The following is an 11,658-nucleotide window of genomic DNA, read 5'->3' on the forward strand; positions in this document are numbered from 1 at the left end:
CAAATGCTGTTGCAACTACACCAACACCATCGGTGGCACTAACGATGATGCGGGGTTTCCTGGCGTTGGTGACGACTAAGGTAGGAAATGGCGGATTCAGAAATATTTATGAGTGGGGGACAAAATTAGGTATGGTCAAAACAAGTCCACTTAAATGGGCCAGGTCAATATAATCCGAACTTGTTTGTTTAACGATATTATAAAATTATTCATACATAATTACTTAATAATATGATGATTTTGGTGATTCCTTTTGATCAAATTAAATGCATATTGATAATGAATTAATGAGTATCAAATTTTAGAGTTTACTCAAACAAAAAGAATTGATACGATATATAAAAAAATTTATATATCAACAATTTCAACTGAACTTATGCATTAGTTGTTGTACCATATGCAGTTTCAGTTGTATTCTACTGACCGCTTTTCCTTCCAACGGTCTTCTTCCAAGTTCCATCTTGCATGAGTCATCAGTCAATTGTCAGTTAGTCAAGAGTGTATGTCAGTCTTTGACGACGGTGAATGACAGATGCTACGGTAAGCGACATCGCTCCCATGGATTGCCATTAAGCCTAATTGATTAATGTGTTGATTATATGTTGTTTATTGATTCAAATTTGATTTTAGGTTTTCAAATCAACTGATCTCTAATCGTAGAAGGCTTCGACCTCAAATCGATCCCAAGCTATCATGCAATTAGTTGATTTTAATTTATTCATAACCATTTAGGGTTTAGTTTGATCTTGATATTGAGTATGATTTTAAATTATTAGTTTTCCTGATATCTTTTAGATATCGTATTTGCTTTAGTCAACATTGCATTGGTTGAAGGGAGTAGTGAACTATGTACAGGGCTAGAGGTGTACATGGTCTCTATTACGATTATTACTCCCAATTATCGGGTTCTTCCAAGCTGCTAACGGGTCTGAGTTTGTGATTTTGTTTGATTTACAACTCCATTGCAGTTTCGTCTTTCGTTTAAGTGGTTTTAAACTTTATCTAAAAAAAACAGGTCATGTCACCATAAATAACATAACTAACTCAGTTTTGGCTTAAGGCTAAGCCCAAAAGTAAAACTTAGTTAAGACTGTTGTTGGAATTTACTAAAGAACAGAATTTGAAAATTCTATATTTGTTATTCGGTTCCAATCAAATACTGATATTCTGAACTGCAATCAAACTACAAACCAGCTAACAAATTTGATTTATGTTCAACCCTGTACTGAAAACTGGATTTGTAATCAACTTTGATTTTAATGGCTCCACCTCTGTTAAGTTTTTTTTTTTTTTTTTGTCAAAGATGACTCTAAAATATATTCTTTGGGTGCATTATTTATTCATTTCAGCTTTTGCCTTTCATGTGTGCCCATTATTAGGTTTTTATTCTCTTGGCTTTCATGGTTTGATAGGTTTTCATTTTTCTAACAGTTGCCTTTTATGTTCTGTAATCTGTATGTAGTTATGGATGTGATTCTAATGAGTCAATATGTTGATATCTACTTTCAGCATGAGTCTTCCTTTGATAATGTTTGTTTCCTTTAAATTATGATTCTAAATGTAGCTTTCATGTTCGTTGAACTAATAATTTTAAGGTTTAAACTTTTTGTGTAAGCATGATTGGTATATTGCAACATAAATAAATGCTATTTGGATCATAGATAATCTTATAATCATGTATATTAAAGCTTCTCATAATATATGTAGTTGATAATGGATTAACAATCCAAAAGAAATGGATATATATATATATAGGTATTGGATCATTTCAGAAGTTTTTTTATAACGAGAAGTGCGAGAAGTGAATGTGTAATTCCATTAATCCCTCTTTTCACTCCTTTCTTATTGTGTAGGTGCGTATGTACGTGTGTATGCACGTATTTTTGTACATGTGTATGTATGTTTGTATGTAGGTATGAATGTGGCTCGGTACATTTGTATGCATGTAGATAGGTTTGAATGTGTGTATGAATGTGTGTAGGTACGCATGCATATGTGTGTAGCTAGGTTTGAATGTGTGTAGCTAAGTCATAAATACAACCAACCTACATATATGTAGGTAACATCATAAGAAAGGGAGTGAAATTATGGATTAATAAAGTTACACCTTCACTTCTCGCTGTGATATCACTTCTCGCAAGATTCATCCCCTATATATATATATATATATATTAAACATATATTAGATTTATATCCGTAGACTAAATATGCATGCTTTTAACACTAATAGTTCATATTGTGTAAAATATATCTAGGTATTTGATTTCTTATGATTAAGTTGTTCAGTTCGCCCTCCCACCGAATGTCACCATCATCGCCTTTCGTTGTGCTTCAACTTTTCTTTTGGTTGTTGATTACTTTTATTAGTTTGTTTCGTAGTTCACAAGATGACATCAAATATGATAAGCTTGCATTGCTGCTGAGTGATGTCATGTACACTCAAAGGTGTAACACTATGGTCATTAATGTTACAATGTTGTTGTGGGTTTGTTAATGTTACATTTTGTTGTAAATATCGAGTTGTTAAAAAAATTGTCAAAACTTGAAACTTTTATGAAATAAGTGGTTTTTCATACCGCTTCTCATATTGGTTTTTGTTCTAGAGAGTATCCTCAAGGGCATGAGTGACACTTATTGAGAGAAGCTCGCGGGTAGATGATGTTGTGAAGATTGACCTTTTGACTTCATGAGCTATTTTAGATTTCAACCTACTAACGTGATCATACCAAAGAATGTAACTCAGACATTATCTTTTAACATATCTAACCCCTGTCGTGTTTTTTTAATATCTCGCGTTGCGTCGGGTCAAAAATCTAGTTGATACTATATTCAACTAGATAAGAAAACAAAAGGCACTAAAACAAAATTAAAAGCAATTATTTGTTATTTAATTTCATTCGATTTGATGATTAAGTAATATGAATGTAAATTTGAAGGTTGTCTAAATTTCAAATGAAACTGACAGACATAAATTGTAACTATGCTAAACTTAAGGGGGGTGAATATTAAATTTACCTTCAATGTACTATTTTGATGTTTAATCCACACGTCAATGTTTAAAAAAACGGTTTTTTACTTGTACCGGATTTAGTTAAAAAAATAGTGTAACTGGTTTAACCGGGTTATACGAGGAGATTCAACCGGTTGAATAGTTTACCATATAATTTCTTATAAATGTAACTTCAATCGAAAAATAGCCTAAGAGTAAATGAGTCCATAACAAAAAATAATCTAAAATTTAATCTATATTAAATAAGTAATACAAAAGCACTCAATTTTAAAAAAATAGTTCAAAAGTTTACACGTTTGAATGTTAATTGTTGGGTTAAAAGTAATTTTGAAGAAATATGAGCCGCAGATATCAAAAATTTCTCGGACTTAAACCAGTTTGTCGGTAAAATAAGGTATTTTAAAAAAAAACCGTCGGTACGATGTTCTAGCAAACCTGCCAAAAATACCTGGCTCAAAATACCTGCCTGCTGTGCAAAATCAGACGGTTTAAGCCGATTTTTAAAACACTACCACACGTTCCTTATCTCCCCCCCTCTCTCTCTCAAGAAAACTCCATTAATTTAAATTGGAATAGCAGTTTCTAAAATTTGAGAATTTGATCCTCTTAAATGAAGGCTTCAACTCTTCAAGGTATCTTTATGGGGACGTATAAAAATGTTACATGGGGGCCTGAGTTTTTTGTAATTAAAATGGTGTTTTTTACCCTAATGCTTTCAACTCAGTCGGGGTCTTTACTAGAGCTGTCATAACATGCCGGACACGATACGATAAGACACGATGACTTGTTGTACTAAACACGAACACGACACGATAAATAACCGTGTCATTTTTTGAAACATGAACACGGGCCTGTTTAGTAACAGGTTAACCTGTTAAGATCTGTTAATGGAGTTTTTTAAACATACAATGAATAATACATGTGTAATGAAATAAAAATTTTCAAAACAACCATAAAAGTCTTAATTAATAGATGATCCATAACATATTTAAAACAAGAATCACATTTTTAATATATATGAAACAAAAAACAACAAATACATAGCGTACTTGAAACAAAACCCATAAAAGCAAATTATAACATTTATTAAAAATATAATATCGAGTTATGACGGACATGAGTGAAATGTCGTATATAAGTATGTATTTAAGTTTAGGACTTTAGAAGTGTATATTTATTTATTTTTTTTAAATTAAAAATCTAAACAGATAACTAATAGGTTAACAGATCTTTATTAACCTGTTAGGATACGAATTTTAACATGTCTTAAACAGGTTGACTTGTTTAAAACACATAACCTATTAAGTAGTTTAATTTTTATAATGGATTAATGGTATAGTTAGAGAAGATATTGCATCTTTATATCCTTGTGTGTACTAGTAAATTACATTAATTTTTTTGGGTTACGGTTTAGGGGATGACATGTTGTGGTAGTTTAATGCAACCGTTGTTATTCCACCATCAATGGCGGATTCATTAGTGGTTGAGGGGTGGTAAAGACTAGTGTTGTCAATTTATGACACAGACATGGAAGCACGACATGACACAAGTTTTAACATGTTTTTGTTTGAGCTTAATAGGTTATGTGTCTTAAACAGGTCGCCTGTTTAAGACACATAACCTATTCCCTGTTTAAGACACATAACCTATTAAGCTCAAACAAAAACATGTTAAAACTTGTGTCATGTCGTGCTTCCATGTCTGTGTCATAAATTGACAGCACTAGTCTTTACCACCCCTCAACCACTAATGAATCCGCCATTGATGGTGGAATAACAACGGTTGCATTAAACTACCACAACATGTCATCCCTTAAACCGTAACCCAAAAAAATTAATGCAATTTACTAGTACACACAAGGATATAAAGATGCAATATCTTCTCTAACTATACCATTAATCCATTATAAAAATTCTCTAACTATACCATTAATCCATTATAAAAATTAAACTACTAATTACACATCAAGACTTACTAATAGCATTTCAACCACTTGATCTAAAGTCTATGAATAACAACAAAAGCAAATAAAAACATCAAATGAACGTACTATATATTCAAAAGAGTTCCACACCACAATACATATAACCAACAACAAATTGACTAACATCAACCATAACTGTCCTACAACTCTCCACCCATGACCAACCAATACAATCCAAAACAACAAGCTATATATTATATCCTCATTGTTTGATTGAAGGCTTTCTACCATCACAATAATTTAAAACTTTGATGTGATCATAGCTTCAATAGATGATTTCCATCAAAGAAAACCAAGTCCCCAATACACCAAGAATTACACCAAGAACAATCAATACCAAATCGCGCATAAGCTCCTCCCTCTTTAACTCATTCTTGAACACAATGTAATGAAACAACGCCGGTAACACCAACCCTAACAAGCAACAAGTACTACTCCCGACCAACGACAAAAAATCTGTAAAATTCGGCACGAAAAGAGCCACTAAACTCACCACCATAACCAACACCCATCTCATCCACAAACAATACCTCCCTTCCCAGTATCTTCTTTCCATAACTTCATAAACCGGATTCATCATTAACGGAAATGTGAAAAACAAGTTTACACAAAGCCCTAATTGCACTAAAGAACTAACAACACTTTTGCTCATATTAGCCGTAACAATATCTTGCGTGTGTACACCAAAAGCAAAGTAACCCAATACTCCAAACAACGCAAACATGGCTGCGATCGAAAACATCGACCACCCCAATACCGCGCCAAATCTTTTCTTGTCCCGGGCTTCTGATTCCAACGGCAATGCCATTCCAATTCCCTCAAAGGAAAACAAAGCCACCCCAAGACCATAACAAAACATAGAAAAACTCCCGAACGCGTGGACGTTCGGAGTGTTTTCCTGTATAATCGAGACGTCTTGAGCCATGACAACGCTCATTGCACCAACCTCGACAATGTCGGCGAAGATACTTAGAGGGGCGAGAAGTGTTAACGTCGGAATGGCGTTTAATGCCAACTGGAATGGAAAACAACTCCATATGTAAAATGTTTTGGCTTTTAATCCTAAAATGTAAGGTGCCGCGGTAAGATAGCTACCCAAACCCGAGGTGATGGAACTGGAATTGGAATTTGAATTAAACAAATGGGCTAAAGTGTTGCCTATGAATATTAAATATCCGATGCAAAACCCGGCTTGGGATGCTGTGATCAATAAATCGACGATCAAGCGGCCAACGGGGCCACAAACAGCGAAGCCTAAATCGCCAAAAGAATTAATTTTGGAATAAGTTAAGGGGGACTCGAGTTTTCTTCGTGTTTCGATTAACAACATCATGCCACGGTAGGCGAGGGCCGCGACAACGAATATCATGACGATTCCCGTGACCCAACCGGTGTGCATGAAGGTGTATGGGAGACCAAGAACGCCCGCACCAACGATGGAAATGAATATGTTAGCGAATGTTTTCGGTGTCGATGATAACGAGTCGGAGGTTGATAGAAGAGGGGAGTCTTCTCTTGGAACCATGGTGACAGAAATGGAATTGGAATTGGAATAGAAGGTTAGGAGGAAATGGATTTTGGTTGAACGAACAATAATGTGAATGAATTAAGGAATGAAGTCGGATATTGTGCAGGGAATAAAGGGGTAACGAACGTCTTTCAAATTAGTTATTAGTTATTGTGACATGTGTGTGGATGAGGTAGTTGGTATCCTCGTAAAGTTGAGTAACGATTATTGGTGTGTTTTTTATCGGATCAAATATTTTATGATACGAGTAGGGCAACATACATGATACAACATACTATGAAAGGATGAAGTTACCTATATGATAAATTGGTTTCTCATCCGGACCACTCCAACAAAAAAACAACTGGTTTGACGTTACCTAACCTGTTAGACGACATTTAATATATAGTTGGTTGGCTCATTTTTTGAAACCGGTTTGGACCTAACCCAATTTCAAAAACCTCGGAAAAAAACAGTTTATACCTGATTTCGTAACCAGTCCGATCTAACTGGTTACTAACCGATCCTAACCGCCGGTTAGTAACCGGTTTATATAATTGATTTCAAAACCGCTTATTAACCAGTTAACCGATTTTTTTTATTATTTTATTAAAAATCGGGTTATTTCCTGTTATTAATCAGTTAACAGGTCCGATCAAAACCGGTTACTACCCTAACTGAAAAACCGATCTAACCAGTTAATTCCCAAAAAAAAAGATTAGCATATTAACCAGCTAACCGATTTGTACACCTCTAAAGTCGAGCAGGATCTCAAGGCCCAATATTAGTATTATTGTCTCAATCTCAAAAACAATATTTAAAAAAAAACAATAAAGCAGGAACCCAAGGCCCAATAATAGAATCCCAATTCTCAACAAGAATCTTTTATTTAAAAAAAGGTTTATTAATAATCCATATAGATTATTATTGACCGATAATAATTCATATTCATTTTATCGCCATTGACAGTCCAAAATTTCAAAAAATTGCCCCCTAGTGGTCCCCCGTTAAAAATAACTTAACGACGTTATACTTTTTCCGAATTTCAAACTTATCTTTTAGAGCTTTTGATAGGAAAGATAATGCGAATCGATTGATGTAAAACTTAACTCGAAACGGTTATCCAAACGACTTGATTTTTGTTAATTGGAAGTTCAAACACACGAATTGAAGCCAAAATCTAAGTCGTTTGGATTACCGTTTCGAGCTAAGTTTACATCATTCGATCCGTATCCTCATTTCGATCAAAAGCCTTAAAAAATTAGTTTGAAATTCAAAAAAATTATAACGGCGTTAAGTTCTTTTTAACAGAGGATCATTGGGAGCCATTTTTTTGAAATTTATGACCGCCAGTAGTAATAAAATAAATAGGGATTATTATCGATCAATATTAGTTAATAGGAATTATTAAAATTCAATGAACCTTACAAAAAAACCCATGAAATTGAAAAATCTTGGATCAACGCATGATGACACACGACGAGTATTAAGAAAACTACAAATGTGTCACGTATTTAGGGATTACAAAAACCAAAACCCATTAAGCTATACTCTTTTAATAATATTTATAGCTGCAAACAAATATATCAAGTTTTGTTAGATAAACAAAACTAAAAAGGCCAGGTTAAATGGGTTGTTTTTACTGGTGTTTAAAATTTTCCCAATTAAATGTTAGAATTTTCTGGCCGGTTGTCATACTAGTCAGGTCGGGGCGAAAAATTTAATAAAATAGTGGCACACCTCCATCTTAGGCTTAGACGTGTGATCCAAAGTCGATACCGTTTTTGTAAATAAATCAGAGTTACGGTTTAATTGCGGAAATTTTGGCGTGAATTAAAATATTAATATTTACATATCAAAACACGAGATTATAAAATACACGTTAAAGTTTACAAAAGATTCATTGTTTATTAAACCACCATTTACATATATTTTTATCAAAATATTTATCTGAGCCATCAGATCGTCTAATGACTACTTCGTTCCCAAGCATCTATCATTCGTTACATGTAAAACAATTTAAAAATACGTCAGCAACACATGCTGGTGAATAAGCTGGCTCAAAAATATTTTATTTACTTAATTACCCCTCAAGACATAACTTAGGTCTCGGCCCATCGTGGCTTAGGAATAATAAGTTAAAAACTTAAAACACAATTACAAACTTAAGCTCAACTCGAAATCGCTCAGCAAACACCTCAGAGTTCGAGGTTACTTAGCTACCATCATTATACACATGATTACCCTCTATCGATAATAACTTAGGTCCGACCCGTCATGGCGGAGGCATAGCTAGGTGTGGCGCGGTGTGCCCACCGTCTACCACATATGAAAGGATCCAGACAAACGTACACGGCATACTGAGGGCCAGCGATTACTTTTCTTCATAATGTTTTAGAGATACGTAATATCATGTAATCAATATAATTGACTCGATTTAAAAGTTTGAGGCGTTTTCATGTTTTAAAATGATCAGTTTCACTTCATTGATCGAGTTGTCTTTTCTTGCTATCTCGGACCTATAGTACTAGTATAACTATTTGTTAATACTAGATCAATAATCTAGCTTTGAACCTTTAGTCTCTTTTGTATAATCTTTACCTCGATTATATTTCTTTTTTCAAACATTTAGTTCAAAATATCTTTTCTTTATTTACTATGTTCGAATCTTTAGTTCGGTCATTTATATTTCTAAACACTACGTTCTTCTTTTCGAAGAAATGTATACTTTTATTTATTTACTTATTATTTAAGAATCTTAAATAATATTTTCATTATTAACAAATAACTATTTTATAACAATATTTCTTATTTATATTTTCTTTGTTTATATTTCCGAGGTATCGAGTATACCATCGACTAGGGTCTAAGCCTATTTCAATATCAAAAAAATATTTTACTTGGGCAGAACCCCACCTTGATTGGCTTATAATTTCCTAGACTCTCGGGCAACACTTCCACGTTTATCGAGGAAATCTTGATCAACACTTTCTACCACGCAAATCGAGGTACGTCAGTCGTCGAGATTTGTCGGCACACACTTCGAGGAGAAACTTCGGTTCACCTTGTGATGGCACGTACTTCGAGGAAACGTCAGGCTGGGCACGAAAAACGAGACATGGGCAAGATCAATGATTTTCGTGGTGGTGAATAAGCTGGCCACGAGACATGGGCACGAAAAACGTCGGGTTGGGAATGAAAAATGAGATAGCAAGAAAAGACATGGGCATGAAAAATGAGACGTTCGACGAAAAACGTCGGAATACGGGACATGGGCAAGATCAATGATGTGTGGTGGTGGCCGGAATTCGACCGCCTTCTTCTCGATGCTTCTCTATACTTACGGCTCTAAAATTGGTGTGTTACCATGTATTTTTCCTGGAACCTCCATCTCTATCTCTTCATCCACCAACTCATCTTCCCCATCTTTTTCAACCTCTCTACTAACTTTCTCTGGACCAAAAACCCTACCACTACGGGTGGAGATGACTTTCAATTGAGCAGCCGCATTAGTTTGAGGAATACCCAAAAAATGACCCGGAGGCCTCTCTTCTAAACGACAACAATATCACCAATGGCCCTTTGAAGGTCAAGTAACGATGATTGTTGATCTTTAAAAGTAGGTCGTGCTCGAAGAACCTTTTCTGTGTAGCTTGATATCTTTTCAGGATTTGCTTCATCATTTCTTCTAAACGTCCCATTCCACAACTCGATTCCTGCACATTATTTTGAACATTACTACCATTATTATTATTATTATTAAAATACTGACATTGTCCTGGAGTATAAGCATTTTGAAAACCAAGTGGTGCACCGGACGGACACCATGTAGAATTATTCAGATTTGGGTTCTTGTAGGTGTTCCAACTCGAATTGTTGTTATTGTTAAAAGCATTTGGAAACTTTTTTTGACCAGCAATAAAATCGACCTCTTGACTCATCAATGGGCACTCCAAGGTACCATGTCCACCCCTGCAAAACTCACATTTGTCAACCTTGGCCTTCTGCTCCTTCACCTCTCTATTCAAAGATTCCAAAGCAACAACCACACTAGTGTCCAGATTAATATGGTGCACACCTCGAGCAGTTGAGGATGTACTACTTACGGGAATGGAATTCCCGTGATATGGCCCTTTGGCGTATTCTGATGTGTGCCTGCGGTGTGGTAAAATATAAAAGGGATGATTTAGCTTTTGCACAAGATCGTTTTTTAAATTTATAAAAGTGATTTCTACTAAGACTAAACACACACAAAATAGGCAAGTGTACCTATCTTATATGTAGAATAGTATTGGTAAGAACCAAGTATCGATCCGTGGACACAAATGTTTCTAATAATGAATGTATGTTTTAGCTCAATAGGAGAGTTTTAATCATTTTGTGTTGATTTTTAAACTTCAATAAAAGTACTTGTATATAATATATAGGTGACAAGAAAAGAAATTCTAAATGAGTAAATCGATTATATGAAGGTTACCATCTAAGATCAAGAATCTACTCCATTCTTTCTTAATGATTATTAAGTAAACATGTGATAAACTTGCCTTAATATTATATGATAGAATAGTCCCTCATTTCTAGGTGAACATATTTTATGACATAAAAGAAAGTAGCATGCGTATTTTCAAGTCCATCCTTGATTAATCTCATACTACCATGAGAATGTCAATTTAAGTAGACAAGTAGTTTGGTAAAGTAGAACGATTAGGATTGACTTTGATTTCTCAAATACCAATCCTAACAACTTAGGGTGGTTGTAGTTAACTCACACAACCTCCCATTCGTTGATTTAATTAGGTTATAGTTACACAATCCATTAACATATGATTTCTTTCACTAGCATGATAACCTAAGCAATCGTGTTAACAATGTTATTTTAGAATTATCAAGACTAGAGAAATAGATCATAACCTATATCTCATTATTTCTAAGTACAATATAAGGATCCATGTTTTATCTTGAATAATTATCAAGGTATTCTTTTTACCATTTCTAGTCTCCAAGAACATGAGTTAACATGAATGATTGTTAGTCATCAACCTTGATGTATTAATTTAAAGTGATTAAACATTTCTTTATCAAAGGATAATTGCAAAATACCCATGTACTTTACTAAACTAAATCACATGTTTAACATAATCATCAAGTAAAACAAAG

The 11,658-nt window shown here is 34.2% G+C and overlaps 1 pseudogene; it reads right to left on the reverse strand.

Annotated features, from left to right (window-relative positions):
• Positions 1–5,153: 5,153 nt before the first annotated feature.
• Positions 5,154–6,552, reverse strand: LOC143592872 (amino acid transporter AVT3B pseudogene; annotated as a pseudogene).
• Between the last annotated feature and the right edge of the window lie 5,106 nt (positions 6,553–11,658).

The sequence above is a fragment of the Bidens hawaiensis genome, unplaced genomic scaffold, assembly GCF_021521415.1.
Source record: "Bidens hawaiensis isolate Kalapana, Puna unplaced genomic scaffold, B.hawaiensis_p1.1 tig00041327_1, whole genome shotgun sequence".
NCBI lineage: Eukaryota > Viridiplantae > Streptophyta > Magnoliopsida > Asterales > Asteraceae > Bidens > Bidens hawaiensis.